Genomic DNA, 26,526 nt, shown 5'->3' with positions numbered 1-26,526 from the left:
TAAATAGTAACATCTTTTTTGATATATATATTTATAGGCTTGGGATCTTTTAACCTCAACGGTGATTCAATCTTTGAGCGCATATTGTAAACAATTAGACCGAAAATCTAGACACTCCATTAACACAGGAAGCCGTTTTGCTGTGTTTTCAGTGTCTGGTGTTCACTGGGATAACCGTGCCCTCTGTAGGTTCTAAAATCCTGCTGATTGACAAGTACAGCTGTCAAACCTCATTTCTTTAATCCACAGTCCAATGTTATTCTATATCAGCTCAACACTCAGGGAGAATTTTGTTGCTGAACGCAAAATGCGGGTACAAGACATGAGCAAGAGATTCAAGATAGTAGTTGAGGAAGCCTACAGCACATTAAAAATTCTCTTTGAAAGTCAATAAGCTCACAGTGGTACACAGTGCACACAACAGCACCACCATTATGTTAACACTGATGCACTGATTCCTCTAAAAACTTTTCTTGTGACCTAATGCACATGCAATTAATCCTCATATTATAAGATATTCTTATATGACAGTGCTGATGAATGATTTGTCCATTAAGGTTTTGATGAATTTAATATGAATGCTCTCATTTTAATATAAACAGGACATTAGTGGTTACAGCATATAAATGGATAAACACATATAATCATCCATATGGATGGAATGTTTAGAGTCAGCACTTAAAATAAATAAGAAGTGGTAAAATACGTTTTACAACAAGCTGCGTTTTTTTCTCATTAGCTTCATATAGAAGTGCTATAAGTGGTAAGATCCTGCTATTATTGAAAAATAATCAACTTTGTGATCATACCACCCTGTAACTGATTATTTTCCAATAACAGCACAGCCTGTCATGGTTATTTATCATTTATTTCTTTATTTATATATTTATTTCAGCTTTAAAACTGGAACAAGATGCACAGTTAGTTTGCAGCTATGATAAATGAGTTAGTGGCTTGAAGTCTCATCTGTTTTACACAGATCCTGATAGAGAACATACACCTGTGTGAGATGATCTGTGGCTGCTGCACATGGCTGCTCTATCACACCCAACCACTATCGACAGAGTGCACAGCTGCTTTACCGAAACACAATTACACTCCAGTTCACTGCACGCTTATGCCACATATACAACGCATACACATACAAGGCACACACAGCTTCATCCATTTTTCTTGGCTCGGTAGGCATTGCTTACACCTGGGCATTTTGTACAGGGAATAATCACTTCATTTGTTGCTGTGGACATTTCTCTGATATTCATTGATTTGGCTTAATAGGGGCGGTGGTGCACCGAGCAAGCAGGTGGACAATTCATACAGCACAGAATTAGACCGTGCATCTGTCTTATTGGAAATGGATGAAAAACTACAAGGGTGATTAAGCTGATTGAACTCACCATGCTACAGCAGAGGCCAGAGTGCAATACCTCACATTCAAGTGTACACACCTAGCACCGGGCATCTACTAAACCTGTCACCAAGCATCTAACTAATTATGTTCATTAAACACGAACAAGGGCTATACTCCTGCCTGGAGAAAAGAATGCTCCTGTCAACATCCATTTTGTTAAAGACAGGAAAGAACAATGGCAATTGTACAAAATAAAATGGACCATACAATGGTTTTCTTTAAAAATGAAATATGAAATATACATCGTTTATTAAAATGCAAACCAAAACTCAGATAACCAGTTTAGTTGTCAGTGGCAGTATTGTTTTAAAATATAAGCAATGAATAATGTAATATGACACAGATCTTTGAAGTCTTTTAAATATTTCGGAATTTCAGAGTGTATTAATATTTGGTACGTCCTGTTTTTTACTTTAATGACAGCGTGGACTTAAGCTGGCATGGACTCCACAAGCTGCACAAAGCACAAAACCTTATGATCACACATCTCATATATATGAGAGAGAGAGAGAGAGAGAGAAAGAGAGAGAGAGATAGAGAGAGAAAGAGAGAGAAAGAGAGAGAGAGAAAGCAACGCATATAATCATTCATTTCATATACAGGTCAAGAGCTTAGGTTAATGTTCAAATCAAACATCAGAATGGGGTTAAAATGTGATCTTTGTGACTCTGATTGTTCTTGTGGTACTCTAGGCTGGTGTGTGTGATAATCCCAGGACATCATTAGTTTCTGAAATACTCTGACCAGCCCATCTGGTACCAACATCCATCATCCTATCAAAGTCACAGAGGCCACACTTTTTCTTTATTCTGATGTTTGTTGTGAATGTTACCTGAAGCTGTTGACCTTTAGCTGCATGGTTATTTGTTTTGTGCTGCTGCCATATAATTGGCTGATCTTAATGAATTGCATGAATGTGCAGGTTTACAGCTGTTCCTAATAAACTGGACAGTGAGTGTATGTCCAACAGTAGCCAGTTATATGATTAATGAGTATCACTGTATGTTCCAGATTGTAGAAATATCCATCATTCACCAAATAATGGATCTTTGGATCATTGCAACCAGGTGTATATATATTTATAATTTTTTAAAATGTGATCTGTGCTCATTTTTTTATTGTAAATTTTTTGCTAGGATTGAGTATTTTTCTCAAGTAGTTATGTGTGCTGCGTGAGCATATATGTGCCCATTAGTGGACATCTGCTGAGGGATCCGATAAACAAGAGTTCCATGCAAACAACTTGCTCAGCATATTTACCACGAATAAAGGGATTAGATCCTTTTGGATATTATTTTTCACTGCTTCAAATATTCTGCTTGTCCTCAGAGGTGATAAAACACTTGAAAAAAGCACACAGCACAGAGATTTCACAATGCTCTTTGCGAATTGCAATGGGCTTTACCCAATGTCAGTGAAAACAAAGAGAAAACGAGAGACCTTCCTGCCTTGTTGTTCTGTTTGTTGGAAATTCACTCTTGTTGAAAGTTTGTCTCCACTAATGCACCATCTGTTTTTTAAGGAGGGCCTCGTGAAAATGAAGGAGAAAATATATCTAACATATCTTTTGTCGTCTCAAACAACCAGGTCTGCAACTAGTGATGTTGAGTGTGAGATGAGGCGGTTCATTTACTTCCTCACTTCATTAGGTTTATACCGCAAACACAGATACCTGACATGCTCGAATTAGCTTAATCCTGTGAAACAGATTTAACCTGACTACATGGATCATGAATTTGGAAAGTAAAACAATGTTTTTACATGTTTATAGGAACACAATACGAGTGGACACTTTCGAATCTGTTTAGACTTACTAGCACATGTTGGCAACTAAAATGTTAAAAAAAGATATCAATATTTACATGTGGAAAGTTAAGCTATGCTTTTGTGCTTCATATTATTTTCTGGGTGGTTTATTCAGATTAGTGAAATTACCTGCACGCAGTTCACCTTCCAAAGCTGCTTGATTTCTCGTGTAGATATGTAGCTGATGTTTCTCTTTTTTAAAACCACTATAGGATAAAAGCAAAGAACAAGAAAATAACATACATTTTAGTCTAATACTATAACAATAAAATGCAAAAAATAAGAAAGCAAATAAATCTCTATTAAGAATTAGTAGAAATGTCTTGAACGTTTCAGATTATGATCATCTGTGCTTTTTAAAATTATCATTCATTTCAAATTCATTTCAAGTTTCTACTCATCTATCAAAACATGTCTTGCCGACATTACGCAGCCACGAGGTTATAAGATAACTTGTGTGTCAGATGCTCACATAGTTTAAGCCTTACTAACAACTGACTTTTTAGAAACTCTAACGTTCTACATAACATTTCAAGGTTTTTGTAAGATGTTTATGTAACATGTATTAAACAAGATTCCAGTCAGTGTTAACATGAGGAAAGCTGTTCCTTTAAGTTTTCCTTTGCAGAAGACATCACGTTTTTCTTCATATTAGCGTTTTAAATTTGTGTGTCCTACATTGTGGCCATGTTTTGCTTAATTTTAAAACTCTAAAGAAGATAGCCATGGCTTGGCAGACAAATCAACTAAGCTGCTCCAGTGCTCCGGTTACAGCCAACTTTAAGTGGGCGTAGTTAATAATTTTACCATAGTATTTATACATGCTATATAAATTTCGGTCCTTAAGATGTCATCTCCTCCAAGCTCCTCCATGCATACGGAAAAATCTTTTTGTGACCTCTCGAGTGCTTCATGTGGGTGTAGATGATTCACATGAAAATTTAATTCATAACCTTGCATTAATATATTTAATACTGCCTTTGATTACCATTCTAGATCTAGGAGTTTTGTAAGGGTTTAAGTTGGCCAAAGAAATATTAAATATTGTCAGTCTAGCAAGAAAAAAGGTGTCAAGAAGTGTTAAATTAAGTGCAATCAGTAAGACAGACCTCTGTCCTTAAATTTGCTAATTCAATTAAATGTAAGTTTAAATATAAACCTCAAACCTCTTCAAAGTTTTTGCGCAAATCTGAACAGCTTTGTTTTTGTAATGATGTAAAGCCTTCTGAGAAATAAAATGAACAAACTGTACTGTTGTCATGGTAATGTTGAATTCGACGCTTACATTCAACTAGCCATCAGTCCCTGCATGTCACATGACTTTGTAAAATGTCTCGCTTATCACTCCTGTTTTGTGTTCTGTGTACCTCTTGGTCCTGCATCTGTTGATGCTGTGTTTGTTTGGTGCTCTGCCTGCAATAGTCTTGCCTAAAGTGTGTATGTTTCGCTGTTTTGAGTAAAGTCACCATGTTAGTTGTTATTTTAACACCCTGTAAAATAAAGGTCTGCACTTGCAAGGATACATTAATAGTTAATTGTTTTAATCATACACATGGTGGTATAACCCCAGCATAATGAAGAAAAAAAAACATAGTTTAAGACCTTTAAGAAAAACTGACTGTATTTCTATTATATATGCCCAGTATATATGTACTGGCCCATATATTTTCCAGTACACGTGCGCTGGATTTAGACCTAAAAGAATACAATATGTTTTTACACATTATATTGTGTATCTAACAGATCCTCAATATGTTTCACAAATCCACCAGTAGTCTGTCTCCCATCACAGCACTGTGGTATAATTCTCTGCCCCAAATCTGTGATTTAACTTTTCCGTCTATGACCTGCTGTAACCTCATGCATAAAGAACCATCACATGAGGAATATTCCCATGTCTGCTTGGAGAATCAATCAATCACAACCAGCCCTTTTAGGTTAATTCAATGCAGCCTCATGAATTAAGCATCATCTTTGCATAGAAACTGACTCTTTCAAAGTGTTCCCAGTTTAGCTTGGTAAGGATTACATTTAAGCAAGGTGAACAGCAGAGGTGAGCGTGTCACAGTGGAAACAGGATAAGTATCAAACTGATTGCATCTGAATTAGATTTAGAGAATGAAAATGATGAGTGTCGCTAGTTATGTTTGCACATGCTGACAGTTGCATATCTTGCCAAATAAAGAATCTAGGACTTGCATGAACTCCTTGTAACTCTGAAATATAATCAATTTTTTACTAAACTGTTTCAGGAAAATGTGACTCTTTTATGAATAGCTGATTAAGTAAGGAATAAAACACGACATGGCGTGAGGTTATTGAAATATATTCCATTCTGTGATGGTGTGGTACCCAAAGTAGGTTATTTTCCTATTACAGTACACCTTGATTTGACTGGCTGTTTCCTTGTGATTTCCCTACATTTTCTCCCTAATTAGCTCACCTGCAAATTCCTACCAACTAACTTATTAACTATTTGTTATCATACAACAACAATAACCTAAAGAGGGTAAAAGTTAACACCTACATTTTACATTACATTGTGTTATTCTACAGGGTAGAATAACACAATCTTATAAAACACTATTTCACATACATGTGCTCACAGATTCCCACAACTGACTAGTGGGAGGTTAGTGGTAGACAGGTGAGAGTGTGTATGACATCTAATTTCTGTGTTAAATACCATTTTTCTTTATAATTGGCTTATTAGTATCCAATTATGTGGAGCCATACAAATCCTTACGCACGAGTTATTACTACAGAAATGATAAGGTAATATATTCTAATATATTAACCACCTTAAAAAGCTATCATTTAAAATTTAACCAAAGCTCTTGTATGCACTGAACCTATAGAAAATGAATCCACAACTTTTCAAGAATTCAATAATGCAATAGTATAAAAGTCAATATGTGATGCGACTCTTTTAAATCTTTAAAATCTTTTAAATCTCCTGATCGCATAAATGACTACCATCAAGGACAATTTATTTACCAATGTGGTTGGGTTTTCATTGCTGGAGCCACAGAGGTGCTTATAGAGAGGTCCTTGACACAACACAGATCAACAGTGTATAATATCTTGCCACTATCGAGCTCCTGTGAAGGCTGATGATAAGGACAACAACAAGCTTTCCACACTGATATACATTGTAATGCATTAATACAGCAATCACTTGGATTTATCTTTATCAGCAAGGCAACTGAACCTTTTGTTATTTGTATGCGAATACATGTCTCAAATATAGATGATAAGCAACATTATTTACTAAACAATGGAATTTGACCCCATTTAATATAGCAATTCATATGCTTTATGATGAAATACAAAACTGTTAAAAAGCTGTTGTAACAGTGTGTAAACATCCAGACCAAGAAATCCATATGTCTAGAATTACACAAGGGATTATTTTTTTCTCTGTTACCCATTTTGTAATTCTGTGACCTTGCATCAAGCTAAAAAAGCAGCCAGAATCTTCCTCCTGGTAAGATGAATTTTTGCATTTACATTTCAAATTCATGTCTGCTTTCTTTGATGGCTTGGGGTGCTCTTATGGGATGAACTTGTGCTATGTATGAGGCTTAACCTAAACCCCCAGAGACACCAGGAACGTCAGCCTCTGCACAGGTTTGACAATCCGCTATACCCGTGTTTCTTACTTTCCACACACTTGTTATATTTTTGTTCCATTTCTGTGCTCTCTGTTTCAGTCTTGGCATTTACAATGACTGACCTTTTTCTCCATCCTGAAGTGACAATGTATTAAAAAAAGACATTAATTAGCTTGGCTTTTATTAGTTTAATGTTTAATTTTTTTTAATGTAGGAATTACCAAGTTATATAGTCATATTACACACCTGACCACCAAACCTCTTGAAACTGTTTCCAAAAAGTTGAAAAGTTGAATTCTCTAGAATGTCTCTGTATGCTGTAGCTTAAGATTATCCTCATTAGAACTAAAAGGCTTAAACTTATTCGAGCATGACAATGCCCCAGTGTATGAAGTAAGGTTCACAATGGCTGACCTCAACCCCAACAGTATGTGCACCTTTGGGATGAATTTGATTGCTGACTGCGCCCCATTACTCCCTTTACTCCTCAGGCATCAGTGCCTGACCTGACTAATGCTTTTGTGTATGGGAAGCCAAACACATCAAAAGTGGGACGAAACCGCGCCACCCGATTGAGCCGCCCTGGGCGGACTAAATATCTGCGCGGCCCAATGGACAGAGCAGCGTGACAGTCCGGATAGCGCAGAGATGAGCTGGTTTACTTGCGCAGCCTAGTGGATAGCGCAGTGCGGACCAGTTTCAGTCGAGCAGCGCGGACCAACTTGAGCGACTCTGATGGACATAGACCCCGCCCACCATCAATTTTACCCACAATTCTCCGCTGTAGTTTAAAGTGCACATGGAAGCTTAGGCTACAACAATATAGCCAGACAGTATGAATGTGAACTTCTTAAATTTCTAATGTTTATTTTTCCTTTATGGAAACTGCAGTGTTGTTCGACAGTACTTCGTGGAATTACATGCATAAGTTGCAACGGAAGGGGCTGTTCAAAGCAGGAATTTTACATTTTGGGCTTGATTGTGTCGCTGGTCTTGTTTGTGTTCAAACTTGAGGAATAAAAAGCCTTCTACCTTCATTTTCTGCATTTTGTGAAGTGTTTCTTCTGCTTTCCAAAGCGTCTTCAATTTTATTCAAAATGTCAAGACTATTTAATATTGTTTCTACTATGCGCCTTACCGAGCCTGGTTTGCACTTGTGCTTCCTAGCAGAGAATTGTGGGTAAAATGTAAATTGATGGTGGGCGGGGTCTATTTCCATCAGAGTCACGCAGCGCTGCCCAGTGGGTCGCGCAGGTTTGTGGTTCGAGCAACGCTGCTGAAGTTGGTCCGAGCTGCTCGACTGAAACTGGTCCGTGCTGCGCTATCCACTGGGCTGCGCAAGTAAACCAGCTCATCTCTGCACTATCCGGACTGTCGCGCTGCTCTGTCCATTGGGCCGCGCAGATATTTGGTCCGCCCAGGGCGGCTCAATCGGGTGGCGCGGTTTCGTCCCACTTTTGATGTGTTTGGCTTCCCATACTTGTGGCTGAATGAGCACAGTATAAAACATGAGAGTCCTATTATGATTACGTGAACTTATTTATTCTCTTTAACTCCAGTTGTCATGACAAGTTTTGTATATTTAACTCAAGTCGATTAAGTGTAAAGTAATCCATTGTCTACTACTACTTATGAGTTGGGACAAAGCTTATCTTCAAGTTGATTTGACTCACGTTTTTAAAGCAGCAGGTGAACTTTGGTCTCCACATTTAATCATGTTGAAATGCCTTACGGTGCACTAAGTGCACAGTAACTACAGCCACAGTCCAAAAGAGTGGAGTTTTTTTTATAACAGTAAAGGTGGGACTCAAGTGCACATGGGTGTGATGGTCAGATGTCCACATACTTTTAATGATATAGTGAAATGCTTCAATAGACTGACATCTTTTCAGGGTCTAACACTGCCTCATGTTCCTGGGATAGGCTCTAGATCAAGCACAATTCTAACCAGGATACATCACTTACTGTAGATTTCACTCAACTTTCAAACTTCCAGATGGTGCATTACTGAGTGATAATAATCCACTCATGCTCTCTTCTTAATATGAAAACTCAACAGACAAATTAAAGCATCTGCAACTGAGAGGCCATGTCAGATGTGTTTCTATATTACTGTGATTTTTTTTTAATTTCATGAAATGATAAAAAAAATTAGTCAATCAGTTATATTGACTAATTTTATTTCATGTCACCAGGCGATAGGAATCACAATCAATATGTGCTGAAATTATTAACGATTTCTGTATATTGCAACACATATCACACACATCACATCTCTTAATTGCTTTCTATTTAATCTGACTTAGTTTCACACTGAGAAAGAAAGAAAAACAAAGAAATACAAATAAAGATTTGTGAAAAGTTATGGGGCTAAAATGATGTTTCTAAAACTTTAGCAAAGTGATGCAGAAATTTTGGAAATAAAGTTGGCACAGAAAACATGGGCCCAATGCTGAATAAATGATTAGAGAGTTTGAAAAAATGTGAAAATAGGAACAACAGTACAGCTGCTCCTCTATGCTGGTTTGAATATTTCAGAAACTGCACATCTCCTGGGATTTTTACACACAAAATCTCTAGAGGTTACACAAAATGGTGCGAAAGACAAAAATCATGCAGTGAGTGGAAGTTCTGTGGGCCTTTTTGATGAGGGGAGAAATACCTTGTTTAATAGATTAAGAGACTGGATCAAGCTGTCATGAAGGCTATGGTAACTTATATAACAATTCTTTGAGAAGAAGAAGACTTTATTTTTGTCACATACACATTACAGCACAGTGTTTCACAACACATTATTTCTTCACATATCCCAGCTTTGGAAGTTGGGGTCAGAGCACAGGGTCAGCAATGATTCAGCAGCCCCAGAGGAGAAGGTGTTAGCCATATCTTTAACCACTTGGGCTACAACTACCAGTGTGAGCAGAAAAACATCACAGAATGCACAACATGCTGAAGTGGATGGGCTGCAACAGCAGAAGACCACATCAGATTTCCTTCTTTTTACCCAAGAACAGGGATCTGCGGCTACAGCAGGCACATTTTCTTTGGCTTAATTTGTGCCTTATATAATATCATAGCTAATCTGCATAACTTCATATCTTCCATAATACACAGCATGTTTGCTTCACTCCCTGCAGTTCAGTCAAATCAGGGTATATTCTCACTACAGTTAAACTGCACCAGGTTTCACCTAGAACCAGACCAAGTCCAACTTTTTGAAGAGGTCTCAGGTTATACCTGAGTGTGATTGCCATCGCGCCCAAACAAACTACACCAAGGGGTAAACAGAGCATGGTTTAATTAAAAAAGATGAAATATAGCATATGTGAAAGTCCTTGAGTATATGTAGCTCTACTATATATGTTTTTTCCACTTCACTTTTAAAGCCGACTACTCTTCAGAAAAGTGTTTGTCTCCCTCTCATGGCTTACATCATTTTGACCTTTCAGAGCTCACTGAATCCCTGTGACCTGCTGTTCCATGCCTGCTATTATCGCCCCTAATTGCAGTCACTGTGATGATTGCTTATAGAATCACTCTCTCGCTCAACAGTTTGGGTAGAAGGGATGGTGGGTGTGGCGGTTGTTGAAAGACATACAGCGATAGGCAGAGAGTGAGATGGAGACAGATATAACAGGGTAGTGGAAGAGAGAAAAATAGCTCTGCTTTGTCGACCCCACAATGCGACCTGCTCCCAGAGGAAAGCAATTTACCGCTTGGCTGAATCCAGAACAGTATATCTGAATCACAAAATAGCCTTAGATAAATTACAGCCAGCTTCTTTCTGTGCTCCTTATCGGAGGGCTAGAGACTGGTAGGTGCAACTCGGCTGTGATTTGAAACCACACAGCAAGTGGCCTCATGGAGCGCCGTCACTAAGCAACATTGGCCAAATTGGACATGTAGGAAAGTGACGGGTGGGAGGACGAAGACAAAGAGACGTCATCCAATCACGCAATGCATGACTCTAACTGTGGTCCTGTCCTCCAAACAGGAACTAAACGTACTGTTATTTTCAGACACTTCACACACTTCAATCCCCCCCAAAAAGATTTTTGTTTTAAAACAAAAACTTGTTTCAAAAAAAAGAAAGAAAGATGTTCCAGTTTTCATATAAACCAAGGCCATTTCGGAATATGTGAGGAAATATGTTAGAAATTAGTGGACATAACCTTCACCTGCTTTTCCAATAAGTGTTCTTTGCTAAAACTCTGCTCGTGCCAAACAGATCTCAAGTCTCTATTTGCTGTTTGATGAGGAGAGTAGGTGTCTGTTTTCTTCTGTTTCTCCATTTCCACTGCTCTGCTGTGGTGTGATAGTGCAAACACAGAAGAATTCAATTACATGGTGACTGGGGTCCTGACACTACCTTGGGTTTGTTTCAATCACCTCTGCACAACATATTAAGAGGGTTTAGGAGAGGTGGAGAGCGAGGGCAATGAGGCATGAGGTGGCTACAGGTCCACCCGGGCCAAGGATTAGAGATGGTACTGATAACAGGCTGAGAGAACCTTAGACAAACAAGGGATGCAAAACATTAAAGAATTTTTTTACTATGAGAATCAATGCAAGGCTATAAAGGTTTATAAGAATAAAACCTAAATTTATAGGATTGCACACCTAGCTACTGATTTATTAAAGGCTTAAATGTGTAAAAATGTGGCAAAACAAAAAAAAAACGTAATTTAATGGAAGATTGCGTCTTTTAGAAAAGAAACATTTTATGTCATCTAATTTTATATGTTTGCCTCACCGAATATGCAATATGTCTGATTTCTACCTAGTTGTTAAGTGTGGAATCACTGCAAGTAGATTTACTGAGTACAGTGAGATTTACTTAAACCTGAAAGTCACTTCTGGGACACCAATTGTGAGTGCAAATTAGTTTGACTGAAAAGCAGGTATTATATTTTCTATCAGTTTCTGCCAGTTGAACAGCAAATTATACAATTCAGTTTTAAAGTCAGAGAATGCTTATTGCAGCTCTGCCTTATTATCTGAAAATGATCAGAGTTTTGTGAAAGGATCACTAAATATTACAGAGATAATGTAAGTTTCTAATGAAATATTCACTACATGTTCTCATATCCAATGCCAACCGTGTTTAAACAGAGCCTGGGAAAAGAAGCTACTAGACACACAATAATAATGCAATTATAAATCATTTTCTGGGGGTCTTTTTAGATATCTGACCTCACCTAATTTATATTTGCTTTATATTTGCTTCCTAATGCAATTCATACAATTATTCCCTTTAAATCACCTACAACATGCACACACTATTTCATTCTATGTGCAAGTTTGTGCACATGATTTTGGATCTTAGTAAATCAAAGCTCTTGAAAAGAAACTGTGTTGATGAATCGACCTCCTTTCAATAACCAATACTCAATATGTAATATCCAGGGGGTTCCAGGTTTGATCCTGAGCTAGGGTGAATGTGTGTGAGTTTTGTGTGGGATAGTCACTGCATCCACTGCATCCGGACTAAAGGTAAAGGTTAATGAAGATGAATGTAGGAATATAATATCTCTAATAGCAGTTTTAGCATTCACAGCTGCTACATCATTATAATTACTTGAGCAACACATCCACCTACTAAAATGAACTAAAATTCTTAGCATACATAAATGATTATGTGGTGAAATTCTCATAAAACTAATACTGTAATCCATTTTTTCTGCCTCTTCAAGGACTGACTTGCTAATGTGTTGATGTTGACTGGCAGTCTGGAACTTTTTAAACGAAGAAGGCATGATGGACATTTCTTAAGACCTTAAGGAATGTGAAGTGCATGCAAAAGATTGCATTTATTTCTGGCATCTGAACAAATCATTTGCTATATTCCTGTATGCACCATTTTCAGAGGTTAATGTCATTTTCAAGGTTGATCAAAGATAGGCTTATTCCCAATATAATTTAAAATCTTGACTATAAATGCTTAATGTATTGCTCATGATATCTATAAAATATCCATGTATATCCACAGCATGTTAATGAAATGGCTATATGAAGAGTTTTAAAACTACGTAAATAACTCTGACACATAGGTGAACCCTTGCAACTTCCAAGTGCTTTTGTTTATGCCAGACTCATGTGTTTCCATTTATATTCTTATCATGCTATTCTTAGTCTTGCCCTGCCCTGTCTGCTCATGTATTTATCATCATGTTTCCCATGTTCAGGTTCAATATCATCTTCATCCTTTTGTGTCCCATGTTAACACAGAAGGTTATTTGATTTCAGATGCTTTGAAGAAGGTTATGCTATAATGTGGTAACAGGAGCGCTCCTACGATGCTATAAAATATCTGCTATAATAGTTGCTTGCTTCAAATGATGCTCACCAGTGTTCACCAGAATTGACATTTTGGAAAGCCTGGCATGAATATTTCTGCAAATAAAATGTTGTGGCAACAGTGTAGGCACATCAGTGATAACATGCAGTATGCATGTAATTATATGTACAAACATTCTCAACACATCCAGAAAACCTTTGTGGGACCAAAAAGTTTTATTATAATACGATTTAGAAAGCATTCTACTAACTGTGAGCTAGCGCCTGTTTACTGCCAGTTATTACTGCCTAGTTTTAGATTATTTATGCTTTGATTGTTTGATTTTTTGTGTTTAAATATCAAGGTCTAATTCTTGGCACAGTGGGAAACATCAAACCATCACAAAGAATCGTGTTTAGCAAAGACCAAAATAATGACAAAAATTATTATGCTATTTATTTTGAAGCCATTATCAAATTTATTTTTCATGTCCATTCAAAGCAATCAGTCAACACATATAATGAATATTTGAATAATTTTGAATAATTTGGCTGCAACACGGAATATTTAAAAATCTTTTTGTACATTTGTAGTATTCTAAGCATGCCCATGTCTCGTTTACTCATCCGTAGCCGGCACAGTAGGAGGTTAGAGGGCACAGGAAAGAGACAGACCTTTCCACAGGGTGCTGCTAAGTTAAAGCCCTCACAGAGACCTCGACCATGAAAGGAGCACAGGCAGGAATCTCACTTAAAGCTCACAGGTGAAGTCAGGGGGAATTTTAAGTACTTTGCCGAGCAGGTAACAAAGAAAAAGGTACATTTTGTACACTCTCTTCAAATGCATGGCCTTAGGCTTTTGTGGATAAAATAATAATAATAATTTAAATTGCGCATAAAAAAATTCAGGTTATTCTGCAGATTACTTTTCACTCTTCCAACAGTTCTTGATTTCACTGCAAAAACCCATCTGGATCTATAATTAATGAGCATGATATTAAAGCTACCACCTGAACGCTCTACAGTGACCTTTAAAAGTGACCACAAATCACTACTGTAAACTTAGAAGAAGCCCTGATAAGATGTAAGGTTAGAACTGCAGCCTGTACTTCACTGTCAGGAGAGGTAACATGACTGACAGCAAAATGTATCAAAGCAATAATTTATTCAGTGCAAGCTACAAAGGGTTAGTGATATCTGCTACATTACAGACACAATAACAGACTCTTTTAATGCATTCTCTCTCAGGCGCTGCCTGGGGACGATGTTTTTATGTCACCAGCCAAGAGCTGTTGTGGCCAGTGTGATTGTGCGCACAAGCGCATTGTTTAGTGAGGAGAAAGGAGACAGAGCCTATTGCCTTGTCCAGTCCATATCTATCAATATGGTTCTCTGCGGCTTGATGAAGTGTTAAACCATGTAGCACTTACAGTCAGAACATATTTCTCCATTCCCCTAAGGTTCCAGTCTCCTGGATGATTGAACAGCCGTTTGTCCGAGAAGGGGACCAGACCATTTAACTGCCATTCCCCCAGGGTCTAAGAAGGACTTCCGTTCAGATCCAGCTCTGATAGTCTATCTATAGCACTGCATGGGTTAGTGATTTTTTATTCTATTTTTAATATCATCTAAATATCAAGGGTGTGATAATTAGCCAGTGTATTGAATTAGGTGAGAAATATAATAAGCAAAGCCCTGGACCAGCGGGGAAAGATTAGGTAAACAAAGCTATATACAAATGTTGTAAAATATTACAAGTCCATAAGTAGCCTGCAGGTTGTTCAGCCCATTCTAATTTTTTTATAGTCCAAGGATAATAAAAACAGTTTTATTATCTTCTATGAGAACCACAATTGTAGATCATATCTATCTTACCATTTCTGTGTTTTCAGTTTAGTCTGATTCTGTTGCTTAGGTGAAGTTTCAAGGTATCTTCAAAATAAAAATGATTTAAAAAAGGGGATAGGTCAGCACAGATTCCACGAAGAATGGACTGACAAATAAATCAGAAGAACAATTGTTAAAGCTTATTCTTATTCTGCAAGGAAAGCAAGACTACTCTGTGGTCTCTCAAAGAAAATGAATAATCATGACTGTGGCATTTATGCAATCAGTGTGAAGCACTGTCCAGCTCCATAAAATCTCCACAAAAATGTCACATTGGTGAAGGGTTTTAAAGTGTCTGAAAGTGTCCTGACACTGAAGACTCCTTCAAAAGCATGTTTTCACAGAAAAGGGCATTAGAAATCAACAGTTTAAAAAACTAAATAAATGTGCATCCCATTTGTACAGAAACTCAAATGTCTCACCTATGTTTGTTCATTTCCAGAAATAAAACAGCACATATGAAGTAAAGACAGGAGATGTCTCAAATGCCAGGTATTCTAATGGTGTTAAGAGACAGAACCACTTTTATTTGTTTTCATACAGAAAGTTTATCACTGTTATCAATGTTAAATTAGGCTGTGGTGTCAATATGAAAACATTTAAATATAAATAAACCTTATTTTTCTCTGTGTAGCAGCATTGTGTTTATAATCTAGCCATGCATTTTCTCTACAGCTTATCCTACACAGGGTCACATGGAGCCCGAAGGATATCCCAGGGAACTCAGGGTACAAGGTAGAGAACACCAAGAAAATCACGGGGCACAATCTGACAATTCAGAGATGTCAGTCAACTTACAACACGTCTTTGGACGGGGGAGGAAACACCCGAAGGGACAACATGCATACTCCATACACACAAGGCACAGGTGGGATTTGAACCTCTACACCTGGAGGTAAGAGGCTCCCCTGAGTTAGCAATGTGGTAATATTGTGTTTTTGGAACTGACTAATTGTTTGCAAAAACTACATTTTATTCAGAACCAGCTGCATTAATCAATATATCAAAATGAAAGACTTTCTGGTAAAAAACAAAAACAAAACAAAAAACAAAACTGAAGCTATGACTAAAAGAATACTATCAAATGTGTGAAAATAAACACTAATAATAAACCTATTTAATGTGTGTAGCCTTTTGTGGACAAAAGCTGAATAACCTTGTTGCATTACATTTGTGATGAATGTATGGAGGAATAGAAATGTATTCATTTGCCTTCAGTAACCATTGTAATCCAACCAGGGTTCTAATAAATTCATAGGCATTCTTGAGGTCTCTTTGTTCCAGGCAGGAATTTTTACCCTGGATGCAACAGCAGTCCATCACAGGGCACTATTCACACATACATTCATACCTAGTGCCAATTTAGAGTAGTCATGTCTGCATGTTTTTGGGCAGTGGGAAGAAACCAGAGACCCCAGAGGAAACCCACACAAGCACTGGGAGAACGAGTAGGTCAAGCTGAGGACTGAAACCAGGACCCTGGAGCTGTGAAGCGGCAACAATATTGTAAAATAAAAAATATTGCCAAGCGTTTGCTCCTCCTGTGTCTGTGTCTGTGATCATAACCACTACTATCAACACCACTGTGACCTCTCTCAATTCTCAATCTCACTAGCAAACATTGAATGGAGACAAAAAGTCTGCCAAAATACACAGTCTGGAAGCCTGCAGACACAATTCACATGTATTGCAACCTTTTAACCTATGGGTTTTGCTGCACGTCTGCATTTAACCCATACTCTTCCAATCATCTCTCTGTTCTATCACACTATAAAGCTCTTTAAAGCATTACAGGAAAGTGTTTGTGAATGAAAAATTGCCCACACCACATATTCACGGTCAAAATGGTGTTAACAACAGATTAACACTTATATCGAATGTAATGATTTCTATTCTCAGAAATGTGCTGTAGGTTTTCCAATGTAATATTAAAGTTAAAAGTTTTCAGATTCCCCCCAATTCCTGTGTTGACCTTGCCTGTGGAAACCATTAATGTACTTTTTAAAATGCCTTTCAAATTTTAATCATCCTTGTCATCAATACTTAATGTAGACTTCACTCTCAGCACAGTGCTCTGGAGAAGCGGAGCTCAGGAGGATTCATCATTTTAGCATTCAGGAAAAGAGAAAGACGAGCCGAACTGTCAGGCCTGAGAACAGATGATTACTGTGGGACAGAGGAGTCTGTCAATTACGCAACTCTTTACATGGCACTTCTAAGTTTTTTCCTGCTTGATGCAGATCAGACATCTAGAATGGTCTTTTTTTGTGTAAATTCTTTGTGAGATGTAATATACTCCAGCCTTTAACACCTGTGTGTGGATGTGTCACAACAGTTTATGACATTGGCACCAAAATTATTCCACACAAACACACACGCACACACACCCCAGCTGGAGGAACCAGTTAGAACAAACAAAAAGCATTGGAGAAGCTTGGCAGCTGGATCAACATGATCCACTCCTGGCAAGCCAGTAGAACATAGTACACACAATATACTCTAGTTAGTAATGGTTGTGCATTGACTTGTGTGTTTTAATATAATTTCTTTGAAAAAAAGATGCATGAATTTCAGTCGAAGTGTGAAAACAGAGCTTTGGAGATGCTGGGAGTGATAATTAGTTATATTTTAAGAACGCAAGCTGCCAATGAATATTTAACAGCATATACTACTTATCCACCAAAAATACAGTGTGTTCTTAATTCAACAGTCTGTAAAAAAGGTGATATAAATCTTTACCAAAGTGCCAAACCTAATACAATATGCAAAATGTACATTGACTTCTAAAACAAATGTTATAGCATATGCACAAATGAGGATTCAGCATATATACACACAAGCTTTCAATCAAATTAGCAATGTAGATGAATACGTGGGCAGCTCAGAAAACACATTTGCTCTGTTATGATTTCAAGAGCTTATCATATCACATATTCATAACCCTATTCAAATATTCCTTTCCTCATCAGTTGTGCCTGAGGAGATTGAAATTACATTGAAATGAGTAGCACACATTATACTGGGTTTATTGCATCTGTTAGATTTACCGGCTGCAAAGTATATGCATTATATCTCAAAGTTAACACACAGAGATGAATAGCAATAATCTACATTTATTATATTTCATACAAGTTGCAAAATATAATCTTTTCTTCATAGGCATGAATTAGTAATGAGATAAATTATTCTAAATATTTTCTCAGTTATAGAAGATGATGATTTTTGGCATACAACGACAAGAGTCATGGTGTTCGAGATAAAGTCAAACGAAGAATCAATACTGAAGTCAAACATAAAATCAAAAATGATCATTAAATGTGACATGCCAAACAAACCTGATATGGTGTTTACAAAAGAGTGAAACCTCAGACTTTCTTTCATGACCTTGCAAAACAAAGTAGTCTCTGTCCGATAGACTGCAGTGTTAATTACGGCTCATTGAAGTTTGTTCGTTTGCACTTCATGGATTATTAAAGATGCACATAAACATTTACTATTCATGAGTGCAATTGAAAGTAAGTGAGTTTAAATGAAGCTTTGAATACGGCATTGTGTGCTTCAGGCATGCGTTTTACAAATCCACTCCCTTTTTTTATTCCATTCAATTCAATTATTTCATGGATTAAGTATTCACACATCCTCAGTAAAATTAAGAAGCAAAGACTAATTTAGAGAAGACAATAAGTGGGAGAGAGTCAGAGAAAAGGCTCAACTCTGTGACGGAATTAAGATTTTGCTAGCTATTTCAATCCAATAGAAATTCTGTTTTAATATATTATTAAAGATTTAGGACCTGTTACTATTTCAGAATATTGTTTCCTACATGTGGCTCTTTTTGCAGCTGTGCTGAATTTGCAGAGGGAAGCTTTCAGCAATGTAACACTATAAAAGTGGTAGTTAATAAAGGCCACATTGTGTCTTTTATAGAGAACATTACCTTTTCCCCTCTCCTCCTGCTTGACTTCCTGTGGCGATGGCTGCCTCCCATGAAGCCGTAATGTATGAGATTTGTCAGTGTCAATTTTACAGCTAATCTCTCTGGTCCACTTCAGCCCTCCCATCTCCTACCCATTAATTCTGTACAGCCTTCTACACTAGATAGATAGAAAAAGAGAGGAGAAGAGTGATTGGAAGAGGGGAAGAGAGAGAGAGAGAGAGAGAGAGAGAGAGAGGAAATCAGAAATGCAATGGTTGTAGTATAACTTAGGAAACTAACATGTGTTACAGAATACAATAAACTGTCAATCAAGGTGCCAAAGCTCTAGGTCAACTGATGGAAAAGAAATAAAACAGTAAAGAAGTATAATCAAGGACTGAATGTGCTCTATGCATACACTATGCATTCATTTAATCATTTTCTGTAGGCTATCCCGAGGGAACTCGAGGGACACCCTAGACGGGGTGCTAACGCATCGCAGGGCACAATCACACTCGCACGCTACAGAGATGCCAGTCAGTCTTATAACGCATGTCTTTGGGCTAGGGGAGGAAACTGGAGTACACAGACGAAACCCCCAAAGCAAATAGAGAACACACTGGGGAAAGGCAAAATTAAACTCCTAACAGCAGGAATACAGGGCAAACACAAAAAATTGTTAACAACTGTTATGATGTATTTATTCATTCACCTTCATTAACCACTTTAACCTCATCTAAAGCACCTTGGAATGGACCTTGACCTTGAATGGGATGCCAGTCACACACACACACACATACGCACGCATGCATGCACACACACACACACACACACACACACACACTTAATCAAACCCAGGGGAAATGTAGCATAACCAATCGACCTATTAGCATGTATTTGGTATGTGAGAGGACACCAAGGAAACCCAACCGGAGAAGGTGAAAAATCCTGTAGACATTGATCCTCCACTACGGTGATCATTTTAGGAAAAAAATAAAAAAGATAGTACTTATAATTACCTGGTGGCATAGATGTGAACATCCTTTTAGACCACTCCATGTGAATGTGCTCAGAATGAACAAATCACATGCAAATGTAAAAAACCTGTCCTCAGTGAAGTGATTCTTATTAACACTAATTTAATAATTAAATAAAAACATCTTCTTGGTTTCATCCAACTGCTAAAAACATGGTCCACAAAGAGCTTACCAAGCATTTATGGGATCTCATTGTCGAAACCTATACAAAAGGATTTCCAACTAATTAGGTGTACCTTGAAATCTGGAAGCACAGTGACATTAATTATAACAAGGCGTCCCTCCAAACTTGAAAAAAGGACAAGAAGAAAACTTTTCAGGGAGACTGCCAAGAGACCTGCAGCAATATTAAAGGAAATGCAGGAATATCTGGCAAGTACTGTACAGTCCCTGCATGTGACAGAAATCTCATGTGTTCTTCACTTGTCTAGGCCCTTTCTCATGAAGAAAAAATATAGGCCCCCTAAATTTTGCCAAAACCATGTGGCAGAATGTGTTATGGTCTGATGAAACAGAAATAGAATATTTCCAGCATAATTCTGAAAGATATGTTTGGTGTCAAATCCAAGTTGTTAAATATGGCTTCAGAAGAAGAAGATCAAATTTTTGAAAATGCCTAGTCAGAGACAAGATCTAAATCCTACAGAAAACGTGGGGAATGACATTTCTGCAACAATAATATACTAATATGTTTCTACTGTTTTCCACTTGCTATAACACATTGAAAGCAAAAAAATCTGACATTTTATCCACGAATCGCAAATGGTGCAAGTTTAACAGGGGCTTGTAAACATTTTTGATATCCACTGTTTTTGAAAGGTTTATACATTTATATTTTTTCTCTGGTGTTTGTTGGTGGTGTTGCAATTTTTGTGTTAAAAAAAGAATATATAACAGGCTTTATGTTACAGGCCTCCTTCTACAATATCTCCATTTACAGATCTAAAGTCTTATCTACTGTTTGTTTATCCCACAAATGGTCTCAAAACAAGGATCAATATCTAACCAGTATAATATTCCACTGGAGAAGACTGTGTGCTGAGAATTAAATCAGCCAGTTGTAACAACAGACACCTAGTGAGGCTCTGTACTGAGTGAAATCAGATAAAATCCATGTGTACTGACCTGCAGGCAAGGCAGCAAAGGCAAAACATTAGCAAGAAAGATTGTGAATCTTATTTATTGGTATTACATGCACCAGTGTGCACACATATACATACAGTAAGGTAATGCTAATGCACGTGCATGCACACAAACACACACACATACATACATACAAATAGATGTACACCTGCAATGCAGTGTCTCTTTCATAATGTAGTAACCCTGCAGTGAAATATAAACTGTGGATTTACCTGAAATTTAAAATATGGGGTAAGCTGAAACACATACCATAGCAGGAAAAAACATATCCTGCACAATTTATCCTTCCACCAAATGAATGTTGGTGTTGAATGTGGTTGAATGTTGTGAAAAAACAGATACTAAAGTTACAATACAATATTAGATAAACAGCAGTGGATCTTCAAATATGACTGAGAAAACGAGACAGAAACAAACATATTGTGAATTATAGCGTGATTTCTCAACAACAAACACCACTGCTTTCCACACAGCTGCCTCACAAAACTGAGCATTTAGATGTGTATTAAAGCCACCACTGCTGGATTATGTATCCCCAAATTTGTATTCGGTACCCACCACTGAACACTTAAAAGGGCAAAGCTTATTTGCACTTATTCACCAGTGAACTGTACCTAATCCACATATAAAGAGTGTGAGTCAGTGGGGATTGGTAATATTTACATGTTCAGCATTCAGTAGCCACACACACATTTTTTTTATACAGCGGTTAAATTAACATTTCACTCTGAAAGGTCACTGCTCCTCTCACGCTCTGCACTGTTTCTGCTTTTTTTTTTAACATTGCCAAATATCAATCAGCATTCATGAACTGTCTGAGGATTCCCCACACTGGAAAGAGACAACATCGCTATACTTTGTGGTGTGCATGACCTGTGTATAGTGCTCACTTGTGTGTAATTGAAAAAAGAACAGTAAGCTATGGTGTGTGAAAATGTTGATGGCTGGTCAGCGATGTGTGACATTGTGGTTTAAAAGAAATGCAGTGCATATACAGTAGTTAGTGTCCTGCTGTGAACAGGATGCCAGAGAAATAGGAAGAGTGAGCAGGGACAAAACTGGAAATGACAATCCCTCACTCTAAGCTAGCACAGCTAGCAATCACATGCATTTACTGCTTACATTTATTACCTGCCGAGGTACTGTGCTTAATCTTGGTTTAAATTCCAGCCATAGATTTAGCATTTGGTTTGTAGAATGCCTGATATGCCTGTTCCTTTATGAATGTTCCTTTAGATTCTTTGCAAGTTTACCCTTGTGCCATATTTGCTTGATCAATAGAGACCAATATGTGGTCCCTCTCCCTACAATTATGATAGTTAAACTAAGCCACTGATATAAGCAAGCAGGTAACAGTGTTTCTAGAGGGCCACCTGTGTTAACCAAGAGACCTTGCATGGTTTCCATGACAGCTTGGAACTGTTATGGATGAACTGAAGGAAGTCATTTAAATTGATGGTGAAAGCCACCCTCGATGTGTACAAATTCAGTACAATACCATATTCCTACCCAAACCACCTCTCTGAAAAATTAGCTTGTCACGACTGGAGAAACTCCATAAAACTAATTATAGTAGCTATCTGATTAGACCTTCAGACCACCAAGAGTGCTCACCCAGTGTGGATCATCACGGGCTACTGCACACAACAAATCTGCTAACTGAAGTTCATGAAATGGGAATGAGGCCCTACAGATAAGCCAGTCATGGCTGACCGTGCAGGAAAGAGGAAGAGAGACAATGAAACAGCTGTGTTTGTGGAAAATCAGGTCACTTTAACAGCTTTTATCACAAATGTCCAGGTAGAACCTATACTCAAAAGGCAGAGAAGGAAATCTAACACATAATGTCATTGAATCGCCAAATTCCCCAAAGCAGATGAAGGTGGATGTTATTCTCTTCTGGGGCAAATGAAACCAATGCTCCACCCTGCTATTTGCTACAGTGGACTCTAGGGCAAGGGAGAATCGAGGACTCTGTGTCCTGCTGTAGCCGAATCCCAAACCTGGAATGATTCATGCATTAAACGGAAATACTTTTTGTTGAGTACAATACTAAAGTCCTGGGGCTCCGAATAGGCTCTAGCCATGTTTAAATATGCTGTTTCTATTTCTGTGTTGTAGAGGTTTCCATTCAACCTCTAAGTCTTGGGTACCCATGGCTAAGCAAGCAGAACTCAGTTATTGATTGGACTAGTGGAAGGCTTATTAAAGGGGGCTTTACAACACAATTTGTTCAACATTAAAAGCCTCTGCTCATGCAACCACAACTAAGATCAGTAAGTCAGAGAAGATCAAACTCACCAGCATTGGCCGGGTTTTTCCTTGTTACTAGAAACGGACATAGGACTGAGACTCTGTATTGATTATTGGGGAAAGCACAAAATGGCCATCTTCAACATTTTATCTGTCGTGAGGTGATTTTTGTTATTTATTTATTTATTTATTTATTTATTTATTTATTTATTTATTTTAACAAATTTGATTAGATTAATGCTATCTTGTGAGGAACTGTGAAGGAAACAAGTAAAAAGTGGCTTTTAGACTATATCTGCATCTGTCTGGATAATGTCAATATTTTGTTTAACCAAACATTTTTCATACCAAACTATTTGCCTGCTGGTACAAATAATATGTATTAAATCTCACATTTCTTCCATATAACAATGTAATGGAGACTGGCATGGTAAAAGCAGGACTGGTCAATCTCCTTATCTTAAAAGAAGGACAGCGTTTTAAAGGGTTTGAATACTGATGTAGGTGCATCTTTAATTACAGCCCTGTTGCAGTTCTGCTTACTGTACGACTTGTGTTGCTCATATGTGCATTACATTGACATCTGAGGCTCAAGAAGCTTTTGAAAAAGCTAAGATAGCTAAGTGTTCACCTCAGTCTATATTAATCCAGCCAGGTCCCACTCTAACAATTCTGTGAAAGTGGACATGCCTTTCTTCTCTCCTTCTTTCTTCATGCATATTCTTCTTTCACAAAATGTCACCTACTCAACAAAGCCAAGGGGCTAAATGCAGAGAACTGCTATCAACTTAGCTGTAGAAGCCTGTTGTCACTGGATTTAGGGAGCAGTTTATCTAATTCAAGTAATCACTGATCATAGCAACCAGCAAAATCTGAGGAAAGCCAAGAACTAAATCCCAATCAGGCCTAGAGGACACGAATCTCCATCTATGTTAATGTTACCGTTACGCATAAGGCTAAGACAAAACAAAAAACAAAAAAAAACACTGAATCTGGTACTTTATCTTATTAGTTTGATTGCTCAGGCTTTAAACCAGTTTCAGACAATGTGATTCACAACAAGTGGATTGTGAGGCAAGTTTAATCAATGCCAGAGGTCAGTACTTATAGCCCAGCAACTGGATGCAGATCCAGTAAGTAGTTTAAAAGGGTGCCTGATTGAGCAGGGGATGTCAGGAAAGAGGTATTACTGTGGGGACATAATACATCTGTGGCATGAAAGATACAATGTGAAATATGAAATTGAAAGATATAGTATGTTAATGAATATATTTGTCATGTCTCACAAAAGGCATGAGCAGGATTGCTACATGTTACCTAGTAGTTTAGACCCTGGCCACATGCCAGTGAACTTCAAAACTGCTCTCCATCCATCTACTAGTTTCACAGTTATTCTGGTAAAAGTGGATGATTTTTTAAATCAGCCCATTTTATGGCTCTACCTAAATTACCCTCAGCACAGAAAATGGCAGCAGTGCTTTTAAGGAAAGTAGTGCATTATTTTGGGGGTGTCCATGGAGATTTTTACAGATAGAGGGCTCAGTTCACTGTGGGGTTGTGGAAGGCATATTTAGTCCCTTTTCAACACATCCTCTGGACACCACCCTCCATCTAATGGGTAGAGAAATACTTCTCTAGAGCTAGAGAAGTATTTGAGTTGTATATTGTCTGATAATGCCTGGAGCAGGATGTAAATTTCAGCAGAAGTAGCTCATAATCAGTTGATTAACGCCTCAACCGGAAATGTTACTCTTTGAAGTGCGGTATGATTTTACTCTTCACTCCTTCCCAAGCCTTTCAGCCCCAGCTGGTAGTCCAATCTGCTCTGTACATTTTTCTGTGGACTGAGGTAAAGGATTACTCTCTTTGTGTGGTTTTAAACTCTACAGTGTGTTCCCAAGTTTATTCATTTATTATTACATTTTATTCAACAACTACTGTGAACCGTCCAGTAAATACTGTGCAACTAGCTTGAAAGGAGTTGAAGAATGTTGAATAATGGTTTGCATGGTGTCGCAGTAGATAATGTTCTTGTCTCACTGCTCTAGGGTCCAGGGTTCAATTCTGATCTATGGTTAGTGTCTGTGCTGTGTTTCTCACATTCTCTCTGTGTTTGCCTGAATTTCCTTTGGGTATTCCTGTTTCTTTTCATCTCCCAAAAACACCATGGCAGGTGAATTGGCTACTGTACATTGCCCCCAGATTTGACTCAGTGTGTGTGTGTGTGTGTGTGTGTGTGTGTGTGTGTATGTGTGTGTGTTTATGTGTTTGTTTGTGTGTACACTCAGTGAAGTATGCCTTGCACCTGGTGTCTCCATGATATGCTTTGAATCCACCATCACCATGCCCAAGATAAAATGACTTGAAGATGAACAATAAATGAATGACATTACAGTACATAATGTGAGAGATGAAACAGTATAATGATGACACGCTGGCTAAAAAAAAAACATTACAACTATTAACTGATAACTGTTCCACATTTAGGGCCAGTGACTGCATTAAAATAATCATTTGATCTTACTTTTGTTAAGAGTATCCTAAAGGAAAATCCATTACCATCTAGCTATTAACTGATTCGATAAGCAAATACTTTTTTTTCTCTCAAATGACAGCAATGTGTCCTTTGTTTGTTTTTGTTTTTGACTTTTTTTCCTTTGGTAAAAATGACAAAAACATGATTACTGAATCAAGGTGAATGGTTTGAATGAATATTTTATATGATATTCATGGGCTGCTGATAATCCTGTAATAGTAATTCAGTCAGCACTGCATTAGGGGTGTCAGGTCACACTTGACGGAAAATTTGCATGCATAGGCCATGCACCAGCTGAAATAGATTGAACGTTATCAGGTCTCAAAGTCAGGCACAAAACAAATCTGGCTACGTAGTTATTGGCAGGTCCCGTAGCCAATAACATGGAGATGATAGAAATTGATAGAAAATGAGACAGTGTACAGTAGAAAAACTAAAACGTTTACATAATGTTCTTCCACATGTAATGTGCTAAGTGTTTATCTAGCAAAGAATGCAAAATTAATTGAATTAATGAAAATAATGATCATAGATTAACAAATGTGAATGCGATGACTAGGTCCTGCAATAACTACAGAGTATAAACATGAGACCGGCATATGGTGGAGCATTTACCTTGCATGTTAAATAGTTAGGTGATAAATATT

At 37.6% G+C, this 26,526-nt stretch overlaps 1 protein-coding gene across 6 annotated transcripts in view; it reads right to left on the bottom strand.

Annotated features, from left to right (window-relative positions):
• The window catches only part of mgat4c (mgat4 family member C), a 125,634-nt gene that overhangs the window by 87,895 nt on the left and 11,213 nt on the right, over window positions 1-26,526 (bottom strand). For 2 of the 6 annotated variants that reach the window (XM_058387070.1, XM_058387073.1), the window contains exons 1-2: window positions 18,932-19,052; window positions 3,347-3,423 (exon numbers count right to left, since the gene is read on the bottom strand). The exons of 2 other annotated variants lie outside the window; for them this stretch is intronic. The gene's annotated coding sequence lies outside the window, so the exon portion shown is untranslated. Of the gene's footprint in view, window positions 1-3,346; window positions 3,424-18,931; window positions 19,053-26,526 lie in introns of those variants that run through there. 2 more of the 6 variants (XM_058387068.1, XM_058387071.1) reach the window with 1 other exon arrangement.

This window comes from Hemibagrus wyckioides, linkage group LG04 (genome assembly GCF_019097595.1).
Source record: "Hemibagrus wyckioides isolate EC202008001 linkage group LG04, SWU_Hwy_1.0, whole genome shotgun sequence".
NCBI classification, from domain to species: Eukaryota; Metazoa; Chordata; class Actinopteri; order Siluriformes; family Bagridae; genus Hemibagrus; species Hemibagrus wyckioides.
Note: the sequence above shows the minus strand (reverse complement) of the source record. Positions and strands in the feature narration are given on the sequence as shown.